Source organism: Trachurus trachurus (assembly GCF_905171665.1).
Source record: "Trachurus trachurus genome assembly, chromosome: 21".
NCBI lineage: Eukaryota > Metazoa > Chordata > Actinopteri > Carangiformes > Carangidae > Trachurus > Trachurus trachurus.
The window spans coordinates 31,875,733-31,900,595 of record NC_139899.1 but is presented as its reverse complement, the minus strand read 5'-3'; the positions used below and the strand labels follow the sequence as shown (position 1 = coordinate 31,900,595).

The window sequence follows — 24,863 nt, the reverse complement described above, 5'->3', positions numbered from 1 at the left end:
CATCATCATCATCAACGATCTCCAGAAGACATAAAGTTAAACATGAAACACTCTTTTCCAATATTTTAATCAATATCAGTGTATTATTTTAGTTTTCTACGGTTTTAAAGTGGTGGAAAAAATCTAAATGAACTTCAGTTCATCAGAATTAATAATTAAACTGTCAACAAAAAGTGAACATTATAGAAACATGACTTATTCAGTCCTATAGGTCTGTTTATCTTATTCAATATCTAAAAGGGACTGCGGACTGTCTGATGGACAGAGCGCATCACTGACACACAGCGTCGTCAGACAAAATATCAGGTGGATAATAAAAGTAGAGACTGGAGTTTAAGATGCACATATGGGGCATATGTGCATCTTTATGCCGCTGCATGAATGCGCTGCATGCGCTCTGAGCGCAGCGCTATGCTGCGGCTGCCTCGGAGGAGAACTTTTTTTTTTTTTAATCATTAGCGGTGCTTATTTATTAGTCCACACTACATTTTGGTGCCTTCGGTCCTCTCTGCCTCGCATTGTCTCAGGAAATAACTGGGAAGGTTTCAGAATATCTGTAAACTGAAAGCATATTTTCTAACAGACTTGATGACACCTGTCTTCTCCCTCCCGATGGTTTACGCCGAGGGAACCACCACAGATTATTGTAAAAGGTTTGAAAGTCCGAGGCTCGATCCAAAAACGCTTTTACCCAGCAAAATATCACGTTGCTTGATCCGCAACTGTTTAACACTACAAAAAGCCGAACCATGGCTGATTATGTAGTTTGATCCGACGCTAGACTGCGCTCTAACATGCCATTTTTTTTAATCCTAGGTTAACCGGGTAATAATTCATAACCGAGTAGCAGATTGCCTACTCGGGTACTCGAGTACTCGGGTAACCGTGCACATCCCTAGTCTGTAGGTTACAGTTATTATGGTTCTTCAACAGTGGACTGACTGTGTTCCCAGTCACGTTGCTCAGACTAGAGCCAGAAACCAGTCAACTCTGAAACACAGTGAAGTGAGCCTGCAGTCCAGCCTGCTCATGTGACCTTCTACCTGAACAGCACTTTCATATGAGTGTTCACTCATGTTCATGCCCTGACCCCTTGTGGTTGTTAGGTAGTACTACGTTACATTGATAATAATATGAACAGGTGAGTGTTAAATGTTCACTGTTTCAGGTCTGAATCTCATCACATAATCCATCATTTATTATCATTTAAAAACATAAGCGGGTGATTTATTTTAAAACTACAAGAAAATATGACACCATTGATGTCACAATCAAGAAATTAATAAACTATTAAAAATGGTGCCGTTTTGGTTTTTGGAAATTCCTGTTATTGTTATTTTATTTTGAAACCAGAAACCAAATTCATGTAGATGTATCTGGTTTTTAATTCTAAACCAAAGACTAGAGACACAATTATGTGATCAATTAGTTTTTTGTTCTAAAAGAGTTTGAAGTTTTGCTGATTAAACCTCTCATTTCTGATTTGGCAGAGACAGGAAGAACTCCAGCAGAACCACGGCTCCACAGCAAAGTGGTTTTCAACAATGAAGCAAAACGTTATCTATTAAACACTGATCTGCTAAATCCCAATAAGCACAGAATGACTGATGAGTTTATCAATACAATGTTCAGCATGAGCCTATATCCAAAAACCACTGGACCCAGCAGAATCACAGCCCATTTAATTAATGGATAGTTCACCCAAAATTCAAATTTCACTCATTATCTGCTCCCCCTCATGTGGACTAAGGGCTGGGAGAAGTTTCAGAGTCCTCCGTGGCTTCTCTGAGTTACAGCGGGGCTCCGTGCAGCACTGCATGTCCATATGACGGTTGCGAACAGAGCTCACTTTTCTTCGTCCAAAAAGACACGCCAAAAAACATCCAAATACCTCCATAGTGCTCGTCTGTAATGTCCCTCTTGTATTGAAGCCCCGACATGAGAAATTGTTCCGAAAAAAAATTAAATGTTTTAAGCATGTTTGTAGTGGAAGCTCCCAGTGTTGCTCTGCAGAGCCGTGAACTGGGTGTCAATGCAAATCACGCGAGATTTGGACGGACCAGGAAGAGCCGTGCTGGGAGCTTCCGCTACAAACAAGCTTAAAACATAGACTTATTAAATTTTTTTTCTGAACAATTTCTCATATCGGGGCTTCAATACAAGAGGGACATTACAGACGGAGGTATTTTGATGTTTTTTGGTGTGTCTTTTTGGACGAAGAAAAGTGGTGTCCATTCATAACCATTATATGGACAAATACTGCTGCACGGAGCCCCGCTGTAACTCAGAGAAGCCACGGAGGACACTGAAACTTCTCCCAGCCCTTAGCCGACATGAGGGGGAGTAGATAATGAGTGAAATTTGAATTTTGGGTGAACTATCCCTTTAACGGACCACATATTGACCAATGAGACAGAAAACAAGCCAGTGAGTGGACTATGAATCTCTGAGCTCAGTGAGCACCTACCAGTTGTTACAGCTGATGGCAGCGTAGCGGTTCAGTGCTTTCTCATGCGTCGTCGTGTAGTTTCACAGAGGACAAGGACCGTCACTGTCAGACTCCCATCAGACTTTATTTACATCTGCTAATGAAAAGAGGAGAAATAATCTCTGCATCAGGCTTCACAGTCACAGCTCAGGATAACACACACACACACACACACACACTGGAACAAAATAAACTTCACAACACTCTCTGCCTGTTCAACAGTCACGCTGCTAGGATTAGCCACAAGCTAACATGAAGCTATCAAAGTTAGTGAAAAGCTTTTCCGTATCAATGAACTTGTCATGTATCTCACTCAGCATCATCACAGAACATCAGCAGTTGTTGTCTGGAGCAGATCTTCACATGTATGATCAATAAAGTCACCTTTAACCCTCAAATAGAAAGTTATATTAACGGAGCTCAGTACAAGTCAACCTACCACGACACTCCGACAGCAGACTGTTGCCTAGAAACGGGTCAACCCGCCAAGTCTGCAGGGGCTCGTTAGTGCGGCCTTTCAACATAAGAGCTTCTAACTCATAGATCATAATAAATAAATAGATTTAAAAAAAATAAATAAAGGAGTGAACGACTTCATATTGTAACAGGCAGATAAATAATAATAATAAACTAAGTGTAGTGCAGCTTCCATAATAACAGAATAGTGGAATTACTAACTCCTTAACTCTGTTACAGCAGCAAGTACAAGACAAGCAGCCAGATAAATAAATAAAACACATTACAGCAGAGTGAGGACAGAGGAAAGCATCAATGTGTTTAGGAATGACTTGTAAACAGTTTATAATGAAAACGATATTGACAATGTATATGGAACATTTTAAGAATATTCACATCATTATTAAACAAAAAGTGTCCAGTGAAACAACAAAGCAGCAAACTAAAGTAGCCTATATAGATGGACCATGGATCATGAAGGGATTAGGAAACGCCTGTCAAAAGACAAATACACTCTACAGAGAATTTATTAAACAAAGAACTAAAGAGGCAGAAAATAAATGTAAGTATCAGAATAAGTGAACCAATACTATAAAGCTCTGTAGAAAAGAAAACTATAGGACAATATTTAATAACACCAAAAACAACACTAAAGAAATATGGGATATATAAAATGTTATTATCAAAAATGTCTCAACACAATGAAGTTCCCCTCAGTATTTCATTCAGAGTGTCACAGGATATGAAGCTATATGGACCAGGAAAGACTGGGCTCGTAATAGGAGGGTTAGGTGAGTGATAAACACAATGAGGAAATGAAGTCACAAGCTACTATGGAGTTAACATATGCTTTATGAAAAATAAAGATAAAATGAAAATTCAGCACAATAACTGACTTCATGTTCCACAGTTTCTTTCTTTTTGTTCTTCACAAATGACAAATCAAATTGTTCTCTATCACATATGGGAAATGTCCACATGAGAGAAAATAATAATAACAAAAATGAGTTTTAATTAATGTTGTTTGAAAGTCTTTGTGGAACAGAGACAGGACTGTTAGTACATGGTCATAACACTCTTCTCTTTATGGCCATACTCAAATCACATAATCACACAATTAAACACACTAGTACTGTAATACAATAGTGACTAAAGGAACATTTTATTAACTGTACAGGTTTTAGATCTACAGCCTATCAAATGGAATATTTATTTTTACACATTTTAAAACCATAAATTATTTTAGCTTTTTTTGCCATGAAATGTGATGATTTTAGCTGTTTTCCATGAATTACAATACTTTTTGTTTTACTTTTAACCATGAAATATGATTCATTTTGTTTAATTTCCTTTTAACCATTAAACAAATCCTTTAAGTTATCAACTGTGAAACAGTAAAAACCAGTGGTGGACAGTAACAGAGTAAATTTACTTGAGTACTGTAGGCTACTTATACATATCTAGAGGATTTGTACTTTACTTGAGTATTAGATTTCTTTGGTACTTATTACTCTTACTTGAATACATTTCCAAGGCAAATATTTGTACTTTTACTCGAGTTAATTTCTAGGAAGGCTGAAAAGTAAGAGTAAGAGTTAGTTGGACGGTGCAGGTTCATTCGGTTACAGTTTTCACGCAAGAGTTAAATGATTGTTAATAAACATCTGCATTACTTCATTAAAGAATTGTTATTTTTATCAACGTTTGCCTGTAATCTCCTGTGGTAATGCAATGTGTTGCATTAACATTTTTAATTTGGCTCCCAAATGTCTTTTTGTGCCCTTGAATATTTTATTTAGTGGTAAAAGTGTGAGTGGAGCCGTGCATGGAGTCCTGCAGCGTCCTGGAGGAAACTGGAGATGAGTTCAAACACACAGAATCACTGACAGAGGCTTTTACAGCTGATTGGAAGATACAGTCCCTCCATCTTCTCTTCCTCCGGTTTTCATGGATGTTTTCTAGGAAGCTCCCAGTTCTTCTCCTGTGGGTGTTGTCCCTGCTGCAGTGGATCAGTGTCGCCCCCTGCTGACGCTCCTGACGACATCACAACAACACAACACAACACAACACAACACAGGGGATCACACACATGTTCTTCTGACAAGCGGCGGACTGGAGATCGATATTATCATTCATGTTTTAACTCTTTATGGTTCAGTAGTAGAAATAAACAGCAGTAAACACCAGTCTCTCTACTCAGATTACACATGTCACCTCCTCCTCCTCCTCCTCCTCCTCCTCCTCCTCTTCCTGTTTTTAGTTTTTACTTTCACTTTCACCCAGCGGTTGTGTCGCAGTTTATTTCCCCGTGTGAAGGTAAGGTGAACAGTCTGAATGTTTTCCTCGTTAACACCTGTCGTTACCTGAGTTCTCTGCCCTTCAACTTGTCGTTGTGTTGTCGTTGTGTTGTTGTTGTGTTATTATAATGTTACTGTAGCTGAGTCAGAGCTGTAACTGTAAAGTCTGGACCGACAGAACCGTGTCCTCCATGTTGTGTGGATGTTGTGGGTAGAAGCGCTGGAATAAGAGCAGAAGCAGTTAGTGGATGGATTAGTGGATTTGTTTAATACTATGGTGTTAATAGTTAAAATAAATTTGAAGCAATTTGGTTGAATTATGGGTGTTTTAGTTTAGTTATAGTGTGTTGTGTGCAGATGTGTGCATTGCATGTTTGGCCTATTTTGCCTGTTTTGACATCAGTCTGGTGAAGGCAGAATGCAGAATAACCCTTTATTATTAGAGTGATGGGCCAGGATCTGGGCAAGGGGCTGCTGGATGAGGGGCAGCTAGGTGAGGGGCAGCTGGGTGAGGGGCTGCTGGATGAGGGGCAGCTGGGTGAGGGGCAGCTGGGTGAGGGGCTGCTGGATGAGGGGCAGCTGGGTGAGGGGCAACTGCCACAGAAAGAGAGACTGTTTCTGAATGAAGATTGTTTCTGAAAAGCTATTTTAGAAAGATTGAATGTATGCTGTTAAATGTTTTGGAAATGAATGTTGATTTGTTTTCTAACACAAATATGTGTGATAATGTTTTGTTTTGTGCTTTTTAACCCTAACCCACATCACCCAGTTGGGGTCATTTTGATGTTACTATTTGCTGCCATAAAAAAATGAAAAAATGAAAGGGACTTTTGTGAAACTCAAAAAATAGGTAGCCTATAATTTAATATAAATGAGGTATTAAAGCAGAAGTAAGTGATCCGGTCGTTTTGTCAGCAGATGGGAGTTAGCAGCCCCCGCCCTCGTCATGGATCTATTGATCCTCATCCCTACGTCACCATATTCACGCGCATCCCTTGGCTGCACACACAGAGAGGACCGCCCCTTTATGCCGTTCTCTCGCTTGTAGGATACAAGGAAGTATACAAGACGTTTTCTCCTCGGCTTACAGCAGAGCAGAGTGACTGACAGACCCGTGTTTCAGACCAAACACTCTATATAAGTGATTGCTGTCGGAAGATAGAACTATTTAAGACTTATATTATTAACACTAACATTCTGCTTACTTCTGCTTTAATTAACAAAAAGTGTGAAATTAGTATTAATAGGTTGGTCTGAAGTTGAATAAGAAGATGAAACATACATTTGTGTGATAATGTTGTTTTGTGCTTTTCAGCCGTCAAACCAGTTGAGGTCATTTTGACCCCAGAAGACAATAGATGTTACTATTTGCTGCCATTAAAAAAGAAGAAGAAAGCGTTAAGAAAAATAGTGTGATAGTGGAGCTGTGAGGTGAAATAAGTGGAGGCCCAGTTGTTGTGTGTGTAGCTTGTTTGATCCAGTGGTTTTCTACACGGACGCTGTCCACACAGAGACTGTGTCACATCAACTCAGTGGATCTCAGTCCTTGTGTGTGTCAGTGGCTGCTCTTCACTTCACTGCAGCTTCATGACGCCATCTAGTGGACTGATAAAAGAATTTATTTATGTATTTATCTTTTCAAGTATCAACAAATTACAAACATTTAAGGCACATTTGTGACACAAAAATTGAAAATGTTGAATCAGCTAGCAAGACCTTCACTAAGAGGTCTAAGTTTTTTTTTTCCTTTAATTGCACTCCAACTTTAATCGACATCCAATTTAACGGGTGCAAAATAATTTGTTTAATAACCAGCTTTGAAACAATATCCAAAATTGTATAACATGTTCACATTCAAAGAAAATATGTTCCACTGTTTCAATGTCACTCTCGCAAAAACCACACAAATTATTATCCCAATTAAATCTTAGATGTAAGAAGTGGTTCGATGGATAAATATAATTTAGTATTTTAAATGTGACCTCTTTTGCTTTATGAGGGATTGGATAAGATAAATATTGTTTCCTTATCTTTCTTGCCTCCACAACACTGTAATCTCTTAGAACATATTTTCTTTTTAGTTGGTAAGGGTAGTATTGTACAGTCAAACTATTTCTAATAAACCTATTTGAAAATAATTTACTACCTAAACTGACTCCTTCCACACGTAATGATCTCATTTCCAGAACATTTGAATGCATCACCAGTTGTTGAGTCATTGTTTGATTATTTTATTGTATTCCTTAGTTGAGCACTGAAAGTTATATTTAACACAAAAGTTCTCATGAGTTAGGTAATTGCCTTGATCATCCAATAGAGGTGAAACAGCCCAGACTGATAGTAGAAGTAGAGCAGCTGATGGCAGCTTCCTCTTCCTCACTGCTGTGTGACTGCATTCAACTGACACTCAGTACGTTTACATGCAGAGCTTAATCGAGCTATGCTCAAAATTCGATTTTGGCGTCAAGTCGGACTTCTGTCCTTATCTCAATATACATGCAACTGAAAAAAACGAATAACTGACGGGGTCCGCCCCCTCATGCGGCGTCACCTGTTGTTTCAGCGGGTTAATACGCCTCCTGTCCTGTTGACTTTTCTGTCACCTCGTAAAAAACTGAATATAAACAACTTATAAGCTTACTAATAATAAATTCTCAACTGCAGTTCCCGACCAGACACGTCAGTCTGGGCCGGATTCGCGCTGAGAATAGGATACGGGCTTCCTTTTTTCATCTCTCTCTCTCTCTCTCTCTCTCTCTCTCTCTCTCTCTCTCTCTCTTTATTTAATTTTTTTAATAAAACACTCTCGCTGGTTGCGCTGTGTGAAATGCATTGAATCGGCGCTGATGTTGGGTTTTTTTTTTTTCTTTACTTCGCCGGGTTCGGGCGGCTTCTCTGCTCCACTTTGTGCCGTCTCTACTGTTGTGGAGCATGCGCTCATGCATTGTCCAGTTATACTCTGATTAAGGTGTATACATGACGGAGAAAAATGAATTCCAATCGCATTATCTGGGTGTCTTAATCGGAGTTCTCAACTCCGATTTCAGTCGGACTAAGGTGTTTACATGCACTTCAGTTATCCAGTTATAGTCGGTTTAAGGCAATAATTCGGTTTTTTCAAGTGTCATGTAAACGTACTGACTGATATGAAGCAGAGGAGAAGAGCCAATCAGTGGAGGAGCAGCTGGAGACATGATGGACATGTGAGCTGATGTGCAGAATGATGTGTGTTTCCTCTGCAGGTGAAGCTACAAAGTGTGTGTGAGCTGATGTGGATGTGAGCTCAGCAGCATGGATCAGTGTGAGGACAGAGAGGAGGGAGCCCCTCCCTCTAAAACCAAGAGCCAGACCACAGGTCAAAGGTCAGAGTTTAAAACAGTCAGAAAGACTTTTCTCTCTAGAAGTCAGTTGTTGTGTTTATTAAAAGATTGAAGATATTTTTCATCAGTTTTTCTCCAACATGCACATTTATCAGTTGTGTTGTTGTTTCAGGATCCAGCAGCAGAGACCAGACTCTCCTGAACCCAGCTGTCTGTCTTTAAAGAGCGACGACTCAAAGGGCATTGTCGTTAACTTTAAAGGAGGACGTGGATCAGCTAAACAGATGTAAGAGACAAAACAAAGGTTTTGAGTTTCTGTTGAACGTTCTTCCTGTGGAGTCACATTTCAATGATTCTCATTAAAAACTGAGAGTTATAGCCAGTGTTGGGTAGTAACGCGTTTTTAGTAACGCTGTTACGTAACGCCGTTACTTTTTTCAGTAACTAATAACGTAACGCGTTGTTTTTTTAAAATCAGTAACTCCGTTTCCGTTACCAAACGCTGCGTTACTCCGTTCCTCTCTGTGAGATTTGTGTGACAATGGGTGACCAATAGGTGGCCCATTAGGGCAAACAAAAGATTGAGCAATGATAATGCTAATTCCCGGGTCGAAGGCATGCACTGAATACCTGCAACTGCAAACATCTTAAAAAGGCTTTCATCACTCCCTTAGGTTTTTCCTATTTAAATGTAGATTCACAGTAAACAAATTGTGATAAAAAAATTGACAGTAGGTATTATTAGCTACAATAATTTATTTCCAGATAAAACAGTGGCCAGCGCATCTCCAGTAGCTAGGTCTGTTATAATTTCACTTCTTAAATCAAACATGTACTCGTGGTTCTATGAATTATGTGAATTTCCACTCACCGTACTATGTATGTATGTACTGTTCTGTGAGAGAAGCGCCATCTCCTGGTCATGTCATGTATTTCATTGAATGGGTGGAGTTCCAGTAAAAACTAGTCACACCCAGGAAAAGGAGGGGGTCACTCCAGCTGCTGGGACTTTGCTGGAGCTCTGCTGGAACTCTCATGGGAACAGCATGGGAACAGCATGGCAGCAGCATGGCAGGGGAATTTCTATGTGGCTCCCACTGTATAACTCAGACACATGTTCAGTGAATGACTGACAGCATCCCATGCATGTTTCTTTCTGTTATTGCATCCACTGCTGACGCTACTAAATATAACAGCTGCTTTTTGTTCACTTCCTGCAGCAGTCGCTCCACTTCAGCACTTAAGTTCTTTTTATGTTTGGAGTCCGACGCTCTCTGTTGATTTTTGTTTGGACATTTTAACTTGCCTTCTCAACTCACCTTCTCTGGCATTCTTGATTTAACAACACGTTCATGAATCTGTCGTAGAGTTTGCATGTTCTCCCCGTGCATGTGTGGGTTCTCTCCAGCTTCCTCCCACAGACCAAAGACATGCAGGTGAACTGGTGACTCTAAATTGCCCATAGGTGTGAATGTGTGTGTGTATATGTTGGCCCTGTGATAGACTGGTGACCTGTCCAGGGTGAACCCCGCCTCCTGCCCAAAGTCAGCTGAGAAAGGCTCCAGCTCACCCTCCACCCTAGTGAGGATGAGCTTTATAGAAGATGAATGAACTTAAAGAGATATTGGTGAATGAGGCCCATTGTTACAAAATGTAGGAAAAGGAAGTCATTCACATTTGTAACCCTTAAAATAACTTTGCAGAGAATTCTTTTGAAAACCTAAAACTGTTAAACATGAGTTGTGTTGTTGTTTCAGGATCCAGCAGCAGAGACCAAACTCTCCTGAACCCAGCTGTCTGTCTTTAAAGAGCGACCAGTCAAATGAATGGATCATTAACTTTAAAGGAGGACGTGGATCAGCTGATCAGATGTAAGCTGTAACTGACAGTCAGACTCAGGTTATTGTAGAAAAGAACCAGTTTGTACGACGTGTTGTGGGACCAGGTCTGAAATCAAAGTGTCTGTGTCTGTTGTGAACGTCCTCAGGGGACATATAAACTCCATCTTGTATTATCTCTCTGTCCTGATGTTGACTTGACACTCAGGGCCGGATTTACTAAGATCCGTGTCTCAGTCCGGGACCGAGACTGAGAGACAGAGCTGAGCAGCCAGGTGAGAGGAGGGGAGAGGAGAGGAGCGCACTGCAGGACAGACGTGCCCCGTGCGTAACGGCGCGTAAAAGACTTTTAACACGGCTGAAAAACTGTTACAGAATTACCCAGACGTGAGGAAATGCAGAGATGTAAGATCATGAGGCTCTGACAGGTATCAAATCAATAAACGCATAAGTTTTGGCAAAGTTGTTTCAGTTAGTACATGGTTTCAGACGTGGTAAATAAAGAGGCAAAAACAGCCACCGCAATCTCTTCCTGGTTTGGTAAATCACATTGCACACGCTAAATAAATAGATTTGCATCTACTCCTCCCAGTATTTTTGCGTGTTCTGGCAGAAACGCCCATATTTACATATTCATCAAGGCAAACACGCTAAATGGATTGCACGTGCTATTTTGCCCATTTGAGAGACGCAATCCTCCGTGCGTCCGGTTAGTAGATCAGGTTCCACGTGTGTTTGCGCGTGCAATCACGTTTGCACACGTTTTAATACACGCAAACCTTTAGTAAATCCGGCCCTCAGTACGTTTACATGACACTTGAAAAAAACGAATTATTGCCTTAATCCGACTATAACTGGACAACTGAAGTGCATGTAAACACCTTAGTCCGACTGAAATCGGAGTTGAGAACTCCCAACCCAGTCGCCAGGATGAAATGTCGGTAATGGACGTTTCTGCAAACCACGGAAATGTCCACTGTCAACGTTTTTGCGCTAAATTACGTCCAATTTCAACATTCTGTTGATCGCGCATAACGTGGGCCAAAATTACGCTCCATATCAACATTTATGAAACGTGTGTATCCACGTTTTATTTATTCAGCTTTCTGGCTGCGGAAACGCTCAATGGCAGTGGGAAAAATTAAATTTTAAGATAGATCTGGCATTGAAATGTGTTTTGATAACATTTCTAGAGACAAATGTGTATATTACTTTCATAATCTCCGTTGAATGAATGCGCATTATGTTTTGTTTGTCACTCATACGGCGATTATAGTAGTTTAATTTATTTGAATCATTGCCTCGGAGCTGTGACGTTACTTGTGTTCTTTCATGTAACTGCTTAGTGACGACTTTTCAATAAAAATGTAAATTTCCTCATAAAATAAGGTTGATATGGATAAATAACTCGCACAGTCGTTGCCATAACGACGGTGACGCTGCTCACTGGCAGCGACTAGTTTCCGGTGTCCAAACTTTGTTGCTATTTGAGGCCAATGTGCATTTAATGAGGTCTGTGTTTAACTGCTAAACTAGTCAATAAAGCAATGTGAAATGTAGCTGGTAATGATCCAAATGTGACCTTAATGTAACTGACAACAAGTCACGTCTTTCTGAGAATTGACAGCCCGGACAGATTTGCCAGACGCACAGCTTCCGCCAACAGAAACCACGACAAAAGTCGTTTATTTCAGCCAGGCACCTCTATTTGACACGGTTCTTTGACGGGGGTCCGAAGAAAAACGTAGTCACACTCGTAGACTGCTGTCTCTCAAGTTATAATCATTCATTTATTAATCATACGATAGAAATTATGACGTCAATACCTCGGAGCCATAGACGCTCAGCGCCAGACACAACAGCGCCTCCCCGAGTGCCGGCAACGTAATGACACCAACAGAAAAAGGAGTTGTGAACAGATTACTGACAGTCTGTAGTGTGTATTGTCTGTCTATTCAAGGCTATGATCACAGTAAGCTGTATACTGAGAACCATGTTCATTTCATTTAAATAAAATAAAATGTGGAATCTATTTCAATTGTCCACAAGAATAAAAATTGAGAACAATTTGTAAACTCTTTTGAATAAAAACCAAATGAGACAAATTCCAAAATTCTTTGCTTTATTTCAACACAAATGCACATTATACAATGTTTCTCAAAGCGCTTCCTGTACAGTAAGCTGCACTCTTAACACCCACAGGTGAAAGGTTTGACCACTGTCAACTTGTTAGCACAGTGCTATTGCAGAGGGTCAGCTCTCCATTATGCTTTTAAATGGACCCATCCATTAGAATGAACCATTGCCATGTCATACATATCACTATTGAACAGTTTTTTGTCTCAGTTTTACGGTAGAAAACATTTGCTCACTTGTTCCCATCAACATAACCCAACCTTAGCGAGTGTGTCTGCTCTGAAACACTGACTGTGCTGCTATGTCTGTAACGCATAACATTTTGTAATTGCATAAGGCAAGGTGTGCCTTAGACGTGCAATAGATGTTACAAAAAAAGTCAGTCAGTTTATGAAAACATAAAAATGTCAAAGTCCAAAAAACAGCCCTGCCATGAGTGAAAAGAAATTTTAGCGAATAACTGTTTGGTCCGTGGCTTCAATGAACTGAAGGCGCAGATGAAAGTCACCTGGTTACATGTGTGGTCCCAAAAAAAAGAAAAAAAAACTATACACAAACACATAAACAAGTGTCTGAGACACTGTGGCCCAATCCCATTTCACCCCTTGGCCCTACCACTTACCCCTACCCCTCCGTTATGCGCGTTCACGTGTAGGGGTAGGGGTGTCCCATTCCCGTTAGGACAGAGGGGTAGGGGGAAGTGGTAGGGCTACATAGCCCTCCAAACGGAGATTTTTCAGAGGCACACTCCAAACGGAGGGGTATGAAAATTTCCCAGAATGCATCTTGCGGCAGCCGGCAGCGGTGGCTGTAAAACGAAAAGCTGTTTTATTTCTCACTGTAGCGCGGTTATTAGGTCACTTTATTAAGTTTTAATATTTTTTCTTGCGAGAAAGTAACGATTTAGGTCCCAAATGTGCGGTTAGTTTATCCAAATGACGGCGGGTTAGAAGTTTGCTCCGACGATTTTTCGGAGAAGTGAAGCTCCAGGAGGAGCGGCTCCTCACAGAGACAGCAGCCGGTCTGCAGCGCTGCTCCGCCGGCCAAATTACGTCCTCGTCCCGGTCCCGCCGGGAGAGAAGGCGGTCGTTAATTAACTTATCCGCGGGTTTTTAGAGGTTTACCACCAGCATGTTAAATTCTTTTCAGCATTTAAATGTTGGTCTCATTGATGAAATCTGACAATTGTGGCAGTAGCATTAGTTTATTTGGATGAAAAGTTATGCTTCATGTACCAGTCAGAGGAGCAGGCAGCGCTGCCTCTGGGCTCTGTGTACAGAAATCACCACATTTGCATCAGTAAATAAATGTTTTACAATGAACCGATCAGTCTGCATTAAGTTTTATCTTATTTTATTAAGTTATATGGAACACGCTATTTGATTTCTGGCAAAAGCTCGCCGCATCAGCTTACGTAAAAGCCAGTGAGACTACGTGATGACGTATGTGACTGTTGAAGGGGTGTCCCAATTCGGAGGGGTTGACTTTCTACCCCTACCCCTTGTAGCTCCGTTTCAAGGGGCGAGGGGCAAGGGGTAGGGGAAGGGGTAGGGGTAAAAAAGAGAAATGGGATTGGGCCTGTGTCTGTCCTTGACAGAGGATGTAGGCGCTGATGGGAGGGGCAGCCGCACCCACTAAATCATATCTACCAGCCGCACACATGCACTCTCACATACAAACAAACACTACAGCTCATTCAGTCTCACTATCGCTGTCAGAATCCATTATGCCTTCAAAAATGTCATCCTCTTCTGCCTCCTCCTCCTCCTCCTCCTCCTCCTCCTCCTCCTCCTGCAGGACACTTCCTGTGACCAGTGTTTGATAGACGGCCTGCACCTCCGCCATGAGCCTCTTTGTTGCATCCAACTGGGCTTGTACAGTGCACCACAGTCCCTCATAGGCCTCAGGAGGAAGAGCTGAAGATAGAAAGATAGATTTTATTGGCAAAATACAGAATATTTTAAAAACAAACATGTCAACACAACTGCTGCCAAAGGGATAAAAACACAAAAAAGCCATTGGCTCATTTCCATTGTGGTCAGTGAGTGTGTCCGTGTGTATCAGTGGGTGTAAGTGCATGTCCATAAGGCGGCAAGGGGAAAGATAAACCTTTGTCTGTCACAGTAACGGAAATCATCTTTGGCAAGCACGAAAATACAATCCTGTAGACCAATACGCACATTCCATTGGTGTTGGGTGGTGATGGGAGCAGATCCCCAGTCAAATTCTAATAAAATAAATTAACATAAGCTCTGTTCATTGGGCCAACGTTTTGGTCTTTTGATCTTTATCAGGACCAACATGCTACACTTGTTGTGTGGCTTCATTTGAACACCACAGTTGGTCCTCATGAAGGTCTACAGTATAGACTAATACGTTGACCCATTAAAAAGAGCTTATTGTGAGTGCGGGAGCAAGCTGCGATTTTTTTATGCGTCTGTACTGACATTGAATCACTGAAAGACCTGAGCTTCCTTAGTAGGTGGAGATTTGTACACAGGTAGGTATGAAAAGAATGATTAATTCACTTTTACTTGTTAATAAAGTGTATGTAACAATCCTTTTGTTATAACGTAAAAAACTTGACTAAAGTCATTTGCAATGTTGCAACATTCAAAAATGTTATACACTTACAGTCTCTCACTTCGTCATCACTGATGGATTCTCTCAGACGCCTCGAGTAGCGGCAAAGCGACTTCCAGTGTTGCTGCATTTCTTTGAGGAGAATGCCAGCCTCTTCTCCAAGACGCTTGACGAGCATGACTTTGTCAAAGGCCATCTTTTTCCTTCTTAAAGGAATGTCCGATTCTGTAATGAGAAAAAAAAAAGAAAAAAAAAAAGGGACTGATGTTTTAAGTCAGATATGAATGCATTACATACTTTGAAATAACTACAAGTTTAGGTAAGCCCATACCCTGATCCCATGGCCATAGAGGGCACTCCACAGCCAGGATATCATCGGCAGGAGGAACAGCCTCTTCAGAAGGGACGAGCAGGTTGTAAAAACCAATGACCTCCGCCAGTTTGCTTTTCTCCTGCTGAATTTTTGTGGTGATCCTCTGTCTGGCCTTGCTGCTGTCTGAAATATAAATGCACATACATCTCATTAAATAATGACTATTACAATTGTAATGAGACCAAAAGACAAAAACATTGACTTGTACGCACCATACTGACGATATTTGGCTTGCTTTTTTTGTTGGATGCTTAACACCAGGCTCTCCATGACACGCTGAAGCCCAGGAGCATCCTCTGGACTGATGTTTGCTGGGGCTGTTCAATATCAGAGTTTAGAAAACATACATTTAAATAGTCAAGAATTGTCACTTATATTTTAGCTAGAGCCATACATACTTGCTGCAGCCCATGCCCGAACATCGTCAACCCACTGCAGTAGATCTTGATCGGTGATGCAGAGGTCACTTTTCAAGATGTTCAGCTCCTTCTCCTCTTGGACTGTCCTCTGCAATATCTGTTATAGATTTGTGTTAGAATTGTTATTTCTTTATTTCAACTGACTCAATTTCACAAGAATACATTTAATACATGGGCCTCATTCACCAATATCTTCTTTAGAAAGAAAATTCTGAAAGATTCTTAAGAATCTGTAATGAAAATTCTTAAGAATCAAGAACTCAATGTCGCATTAATCAACAGCAGAGAAGGTGAGGTAAGTAGGAAAGTTAAAAGGCTCAAACTAAAATCTGCTGAGAGAGCACTGGACTGCAAACATATAAACAACATTAGTAGTGACATGGAGGTACTGCTGCTGGAAGTGAAAGAAGCAGAGTGCCAACTGATGAAGTAAAGAAGAAATGGTTTGCTGGGTTTCCCCCAGAAAACTTGTTAAGATCAGTGGTAGGGTGGCCCACCAGCGTGCAAGTGTGTTTGTTGTGACGAGGGCCTGATCCTAATCATAACTGATGGCAGGGCCCTATAGGTAACAGATTCATTAAACGGGTAGTAGAATTTTAAAAGCTGTGATTCCATAAAGCTGATGTTAGAAGTTGACTGGAAATTTGAAATATAATAACTATGTATTATCCTAAGATATTTATGTAACATCTAAACCCATACTTTACGCTCCTCCCCTCTGTTTGAAGGGTTAGACAACTGTCTAACCTCTGCCATCACAGCTTTAAACAGCAGGCAGTAGATGTCATTGGTTGTCTATTTGTACATGTATTTTTTTTCTGGTGGTGTTTGTGTGTTGGTATCTTTGGAGCAGATCTGTGCAAATGAATTTCCCCCAGCGGACAATAACTCATGAATGTGAATCTAAAAGAGATAAGCTAAAGAAGGGAGATGCAGAGCAGTGGAGGGGAGAGGCTGGTCAAGACTGATCTGAGCTGGACCAGCACATCAGGTCATCAGTGAGAGGCACCCTGTGTTGCCTTCTAAATATCATATGATCATTGCTATTGGACTCAATTTTGTAATAAACATAACTGATATGAATTAACTGTCAATAGGGCTTCAGCAAGCAAAGTGGATTGTAAAATATTACTAAAAACATAAATTATGACAATATTCCAATTCAAATCATACACTACAAACTGCACAGAAAAAAAAAACAATTTTGCACAAGCATCAGTTCTCAAATGTGTGTGCAAGTATGCTCCTTAGTGTGCATTGATTTTGTTCTTAGACGTTTGTTGAACGATTGTGGCATTCATGATTTTTTTTTTTCTCCGGGATTTGTTCTCGAGTTAGAACTTCAGAACAAATTTTTTTCTCAAGAACGGTTTGTGAATAAGGCCCAATGTCCTCCATGATCAGACATGTTAATGTGTCAGCAGGAATCATACCTTGACATATCTTTGAGAGAGGTATCTGTGCAGGTTTTGCCTCTTCCTTTTATTCCAGCCTCTAGCTTGCAGAGTTATCATATCTGTGCGTGCTATGAGTGAAGGGGAGAAAGGTTACCTTGTGTTGCAATAGAGAGCTTTTAGCTTAACAATTTCACTTTTGTTCTATCATGATAAATGTAAAAAGCCTGGATGTGAGCCAGAAATGTGAAGTCAACTGTTACAATAATCACTGTGGTGATATGACAAATTCTGTACTACAGGACAAGTTGCAGAGTACATGCATTATTTACTTACTGGATTTGGTCATATACTTTGTTGTCAATGCAACCCGTGACAAGAAGGAGTTAACCTGCTCTACCTCCTCACCAACAGTCATACCTAATAAGATTGGGAAAATATGACAGTTTGATTAGAATACAGTATGTGTAATTCAAGTTTGATTTCAAATTACTTGGGCAGATTAGAACCAATGGAATTAACCAGATAAACAGACATTTGGAGTTTATAACACTTCAGCTTGCTTATGTTGACTAATTCAATGAATACTTTCCCCAATCCACATGCTCACAACCTGTCCCCTTAAGACAATACAACATGTTTCTGTAGTGATGTTAACCACAGTCCACATTCAAAGTGAATGTGGTTGCATGGATGACACAAACAGCTCAGAGGCCGAGTGAGTTATACCAATAAAAAAAAAAATGCTTAGCCATGCTTTTTACATAACTTGTTTTCATTGAAGACAACACAAACCAAAAGCCGAATTTAAAACGAAACATTTGAGAGGCTAAGGGGACTACTATCAATTTGTTAATCACTTGAAAATGTGAACAAATATTTGCTCATTAATCAAGGAATACATTGCAATAGTCATGATATTATTTGAAATCAGAACACAGCCCTTGTAATAACTCCTTAATGCCATTTTAAATATGAATGTTTAAGTGACTGTCTTCTGTGCCGTCTCTCTGCTGCATGTTTGACAACTAACCTGCTCCTTCCTGATTACGGCCACCCCACTGCACCTGTAGAGCAATAGGAAATCACATTTATCATTCCACATATAATCTAAATAAATGCTTTAAAAAAATATAGCACACAAGTTTTGAATTGGGAAAGGACACAACTAGTTTAGAAGAATAAAACCTAGACTTAAGCTTCAACTGTATAACATTTTATTCATTTATTATAGCACAAGCAATGCATAAGGTGAAGGATTAATTTACCTCACATTTGCCGGAGTGCCCCTTAGCGTGCATCACTGACAGGAATGGCTTCTGTTTTAAAAGTGGGGACAGTTCTGGAAATGTCTCACACACCTTCTGCAGATATGGGTAATACTTGCACATAATGTCTGTGCAAATAAACCCTATTTTGGTGTCAGCTGTGCCAAGCTCCTTCTGCAGGAACATAGGGTAGGCGAAGATTTCCCCTCTGAACATGTTGAGTGCCCTCAACAACATGCCATGACGGCAGACAGCCACCTCCACACCCTCTTCATCCACCTTTGCCCCCGACTTTTTGGAAGTTTCTCTTGCCGCTGTCCAGCGAGACTTCCCACACACACCTTTTCCAGATACCTATGAATCATTTGGAACACATTAAAAACATGGAAAACTATTTATGCTTTAATATTGTAACACTATTCTAACATGATATTTGAACAAAATTGACTATTCTGTTACTCCACTTTGTTGTGGTTGGTGGAGAAGAGTGAAGTATTCAGTACAGTTCTGGTGGATTTGTCTTTTACAGAGGTCTTAATGTTTTACTTTCCATCCAATTACTGATGTAGGATCACATCTGTAGGGGCCATATCATAGTCCTTCTCCAAGTGTTAGGGGTTCCATGGAGTCTTAATCTAATATCGGACATGTTTTCAACAAAATAACACAAGGATTGGGGCACTGAGTGGCGCAAGAGGCTAAGCAGGTCCCCAATGTAGAGGCCACAGTCCTCAATGCAGTTGGCCCCGGTTCTAATCCCGCATCGGGCACCCTTTCCTGCACGTCATTCCCCTCTCTCCATCTCCCTGTTTCCTGTCTCCCTCAACTATACTATAAATAAAAAAAAAGGCATCAAAAGCCAAAGAAATATATAATCAAAAATACCACAAGGATCAAGTACCACAGCAGCCTTCTCATCCTGTCTAAACAACCCTAGTCAGAGGCAGTCCCACCTACCTCACACCCTTCTAGTGTAACCGTGCCAATCAGAACCTGTCCCATCCATCTCAACCAGCAACTGCTGAACCCAAGTAAATTTAGTAGGTGGGGACACCCAGGGGTATGGATGGAGACACCTTCCTCCCCTTTCCCATGAAATATGGGGCACAGCAAGTACAGTAAGTAAGCACACCTCTTAATACCTTACTTGACAAATACAAATAATTTATTCTTCAGATAAAAGGCTAGGTCACCCACATCTTTAAGGTTGTATCTTATGTTATTTTTCTTTTAAATTTGAAATGATTCAATAAACCTATCTATGATCTAATCCATAAACTGTTCTTATCTACCCAGCAGTAGCAAAACTCACAGGTTGGACTGCATTCCGAATGGTCCCCACAAAGTCTGCCACATCCTTGTCCCGTGCAAAGAAAGCACCATCAAAGTATGCTTTTTCTCCCGTTCTGAAAAATAAGACAAGAGAGCTACTACAATACAGACACCAAAGCTCTTTTGATATTGTAGCACACGTAAGTTTTGTGATTGATATTTCTTCTCCAAAAATAACAAATGGTACTTAAATTAAGTAATTAATACCCTTTAGTACGATTGAAACGATACATCTTTCTGTTTCCATCAAGAGACACTGCTGTCATGTCCTCAGTGCAGGCTGGGCATGAGAAGTGGTCAATGTTCAAGAGTTTTTCCTTCTCATGCCTACAGTAGGTCCACTCTAAGAAGCTGCGCTGTAGGCTGTCACCACATATACTCCCAGACTGCAAGTAAACAGGATGTAAAGATATTTAATTGTTAATTTGATAAGCTCTGCAGAACATTATGTTGAATTTTTAATAGGAGGAAAATATGTTACTGACTGCAATATTTAACGGCATAAAATATTTTATGACTTACACGGCCAAAGTTGCTGGAACGATTGTCTAGCATCTTTACAAAAGCCTGTCTGGACAAGGCTGGTGCACTTATTTTCATCTCTTCAAATGAGTTGAAAACATCTACTGTATACACTGTGTGAAAGTCAACATTTCCAGGCCAGTAACCACTGGCCAGGAGGTGCTTAAGACCAGGAGTCCATGTTGCGACGCAGGACTTGCAGGTGATGTGGGGTAGTGACAGATCGTATCGGCCTGTCGAGACAAAGGAAACATAACGTTCTCAAAATTAATAATTCTAAGAGAGATTTGCTTGATCAACTCAACATATTCAAAACATCATAGTAGCATGATTACCATTTATGGAGACCAGGATAATGGCTCGTCCAACACCAACAGTGTTGTTGGCAGAGTCACATGTACAAATCCGAGTTGGACAGGCAACTGGTAACAGGCATGCTACAAATAAGCAAAAGAAAGAAAGCCTAAAAAAAACAGAACTTTTGAACCACTTCAAACCAGGGAAGGGTGATTAACCAATTACATTTAGGTTAAAAAGCTGTCAGACCAGATGATATTTGAGGAGAGTGCTATTAGTCACATTGATGTGGTCTTTAAAATACAGCAAGAATAAAATTGACACTTTTTGGAATGTAAAGACTTTGTGGTAAGCTTGTATGACAAGAGTCCTCAAAGCAGTCTTTGAATAAGGAGCTGCAACAAACTTACAAACATTGAGGTCCATTGTACTAAATAGGACAAATGCATTTCTTGCCTTTGAAAATGTTTTAAGCCAATGGACAAAAACTGTCCCGCTTCAAACTTACCTTGTTCACGTATTGTATGTGCCCCATTATCACTGGCTATATATCGAGTTGGAGGAATCGGTTGGTAAAAGCCTTCCAACATACAGTCTCTGTTGTGCAAAACAGAATTGCGATGGACAGATGCATCACACGTGCTGCAAAACAGCTCTTTCGGAAGGCATTCCCGGCAACGGATGACAGCCTGTTCTTTGTTGCAGTGGTGACACAGCTCGTGAAGAGTGTTCTCTGCCGACAGCATCATGTCCAACAGCAGTGGCCTGGCATTTTCCCACTTTGCCTCAGACAGTGTCTGCCGCATGTCCCAAGTTCTACTACTGCACACCACAGCCTCATAACATTGGAATGGATCATCCTTTAAGGTGTCCTTCAACATCTGGAGCTGGCAGTCTAGAACAGAGTGACATTTGCTGAGTCCGGCTCAAAATCAGCCAAATTTAACAGCCAAACTGTAATAGTGACAAAGTGAAATTTGTATTTCCAAACAGAGATCAAGATCGATTATTTTGGTGCGTTCCAGGCAGGCTTTTGAACTCATAAGTTACAACTTTAAGTCACCAGTTACAAGTTTGTAGCTTTTATTTACAAGTTACCACTAGGAACTGGGAGTAGATCAATCTAGTACGAGTTCACAGGTGAGACATTACGAGTTACACTCTACGTTCCAATGGATAACCATAAGAACAGGTCGCACAAACACAATGGACGGGTTGCCTAGAACGCACCATTAATTTAATAACATAGCTTAGGGCTTACCAATAGTCTGCTGTGCCTCTTGCACTTCTGACTGGGAAGCTTCAAATTGACAAAAAGATAAATAAAAAGGAGAACAAAAGCACAGATCAGATGAAAGCATGCAATTGCACTTCGAATTTTGTTAGTATGTCAAAGTAATCAAATATTTTAGAGTCTGGATCTAGCCAATTCTAATACTGTACAGTAATTTTAACACTAATACTCTTATGCCTTTTATTATGAGCTGATTATGGCTGGTTATGGTATCTTATCATATTCTCTTTTCACTTATATTTGAAGATATCTGCAACCATGTAAAAGTTTTGTTTACCCTCGGCATAAGAGGCAGCATCCTCTGGATGGGTGTCCCTGGGTTTCTTGGGGTGAACTGATGATCTGGATCCTTCTACACATGACATTATGATCAGGTCATGATAATTTCAGCACCTAGTTACACAAGGTTACTTTTTTCCATTAAACAGAGTGTTGTTGACGCTACTTTCCCAACGCACCTTAATAGCTTGTCAGTGCATCACTGTCAACTTCACAATGTTGAAACTGTGCCCATCACACTGATGTCTTTCTCTGTATCCTAAGAAACTAACCTCCTGCAGATGGACGCATGTCAGACATCAAGCGTCCATACTTGTCCCTTTTCCTCCATCGCACATCCTTCTCTGTGTGTTTCACCTTTGCAGTGGCCTTTCTCCCCTGCTCACCCATTTCTCTTCTCTGAAATGAAAAGATCCATGCAAAGTTTGAGAGTGTCATACTGAAACACATTAAAATATTTTAGTAAGTCTGATTAATTAATCAAAATGTAGTCAGAACAACAATATGACCATCTTCAAATTATAGGCCACCACCACGGTGGCCGTTGGACTATTTTAGATGCATGTACTACAAAGTACAAAAGTACAATGGTTTCAAAGGTCACTAGATTTACTAATTGCAGTCCGTGTGTATAGCCTACAGGCCAGTACACCTTAATAGAAATAAACCAAAAATCAGACCTTGCGTTTACACATTGCATTGTGCACGGTCAAAAACAAGCTTTGTTTCCACACAGCAACACCTGTGTTTCACCTTGATTAGTCACTCTCTATCGTCAGCAACATTACAGTGATTTTAAGATAATGACTGTTGGTTTTAAAGCCTAGAAAGCCATGCTACATTGTGATTTACAAAGAGACAATATTTGGCTAAACTTGGTTTGTTAACATGTTAAATATCGTCAACTTACCTCTGCGTCATGCAGATCGGCCAGTATAGTACTGAGCCTCAACTGGTTCTCCAAATCTTCAGTATCCGACTCGTTTCCTGCCATTTCTTTTGACATAGGCTAATGGTAACTGCAGCAAATGAAAATGCACTGTAACGTTAACGTTACAACGGTGGTTATATCTTCAGGTAACGTTAGAGACACACAGAGATAATTTATCTTTGATTTGATTTTATAAAACGACATAACATTACCTCGCTATGGCCTCTTGTTTCCTTGCAAACAACAAGAGATGAGACAGCGTTTGGTTTCCGTATTCAGGTCGCGGTTTTATGCTTCAGCTGCTGCGATTGGCTGGCGCACCTCACCTGGCGCGTTCGATTAAAGTGCTAGTGTGTCTGCCGTATGTTGGCTTCATTCCATACTGTTATTTCAGACTAAGAACAAGGTAGTCTACCTTGTTTTTGATAAAATAAGACAGGGTTCCCCAATTGCATGTTTGAAGTTTCCTGATACAACACACCTGATTCAAATGAGTAGCTCATTATCAGGCCGCTGCAGAGCTTGATGACGAGCTGATCATTTGAATCAGGTGTGTTGTATCAGGAAACTTCAACAACATCCAAGGCAGTGGCCCTCGATGACTGGAATTAGGGAACCCTGATATGAGATGAGATGAGATGAGATGAGATGAGATGAGATGAGATGAGACAAGACAAGATAAGATAAGACAAGGGTTAGGGTTAGGAACATAACACCCCCCCAAGATGAATTTATTCAGTTAATTGATCTAGAGTTATGCATGGCTGTGGGTGATATAGTGATATAATGACAGAGTGTCATCCACCACCGGTGTTTAATAATAATCTTTATTATGGACACAAGAAGAGTGGTCCACTCGCATTCACATACATACTTAACATATAATGACAGACAAACAACCAAACAAATAAAAATACAGTAATCTGTTACGGTTACTTTAAAAGGAACAGAAAAGACTATTGTGCCAGTGCTTTCGGAGCCTGGATGTGAACCGACATCCCATTGTGGGGCAGGTTAAGGCCTTAATTATACTGTTGTCAGATATGTCCAGACGACACATAAAATTGAATATCAACTAGCATACTGTACATACATGTTGGCACATTAGAGGATACAAATAACTTTGGTTCATTAGAGTGTTGTGAAATGAATGATGTTGTTCCACCCTCCTCATTTTCTGCAGCACATCCCCAGGGTGGCCACTGGTAGAAAATTAAATATCACAATGTTTTTCATATAGGCTAAGACCATCATCAGCAACTCTCTCTCTCTCTCTCTCTCTCTCTGCATTAATGTTGTATGTAGATATGCCTGGAAACCCCCCCCCCCCCAAAAAAAAGACATGTTCTGGCTGCAACAGAAAACAACAACAACAACAACAACAACAACAACAACAACAATAATAATAATAATAATAACAATAATGATAATAATAATAATAATAATAATAATAATAATAATTTATTGTTATTATTATCCTATAATATAATGTGTAATGTTAAATGTTGATCTAGCTAAATTAAATAAGATTTTAATAGGCTAAATCAACATTATTATCCTTTTCCATAACTGTAAAAGGTTGTGTTCAATGGCTGAATGGATAAAAGAACATATCCAAACAGCCATTGAACACAGG

The 24,863-nt window shown here is 40.3% G+C and overlaps 1 protein-coding gene across 1 annotated transcript in view; it reads left to right on the top strand.

The window, feature by feature from the left end:
• Positions 1-24,863, top strand: part of LOC311004858 (NLR family CARD domain-containing protein 3-like) — a gene marked incomplete at its 3' end in the record, with an annotated part of 170,770 nt that overhangs the window by 20,300 nt on the left and 125,607 nt on the right. The window lies entirely within an intron of this gene.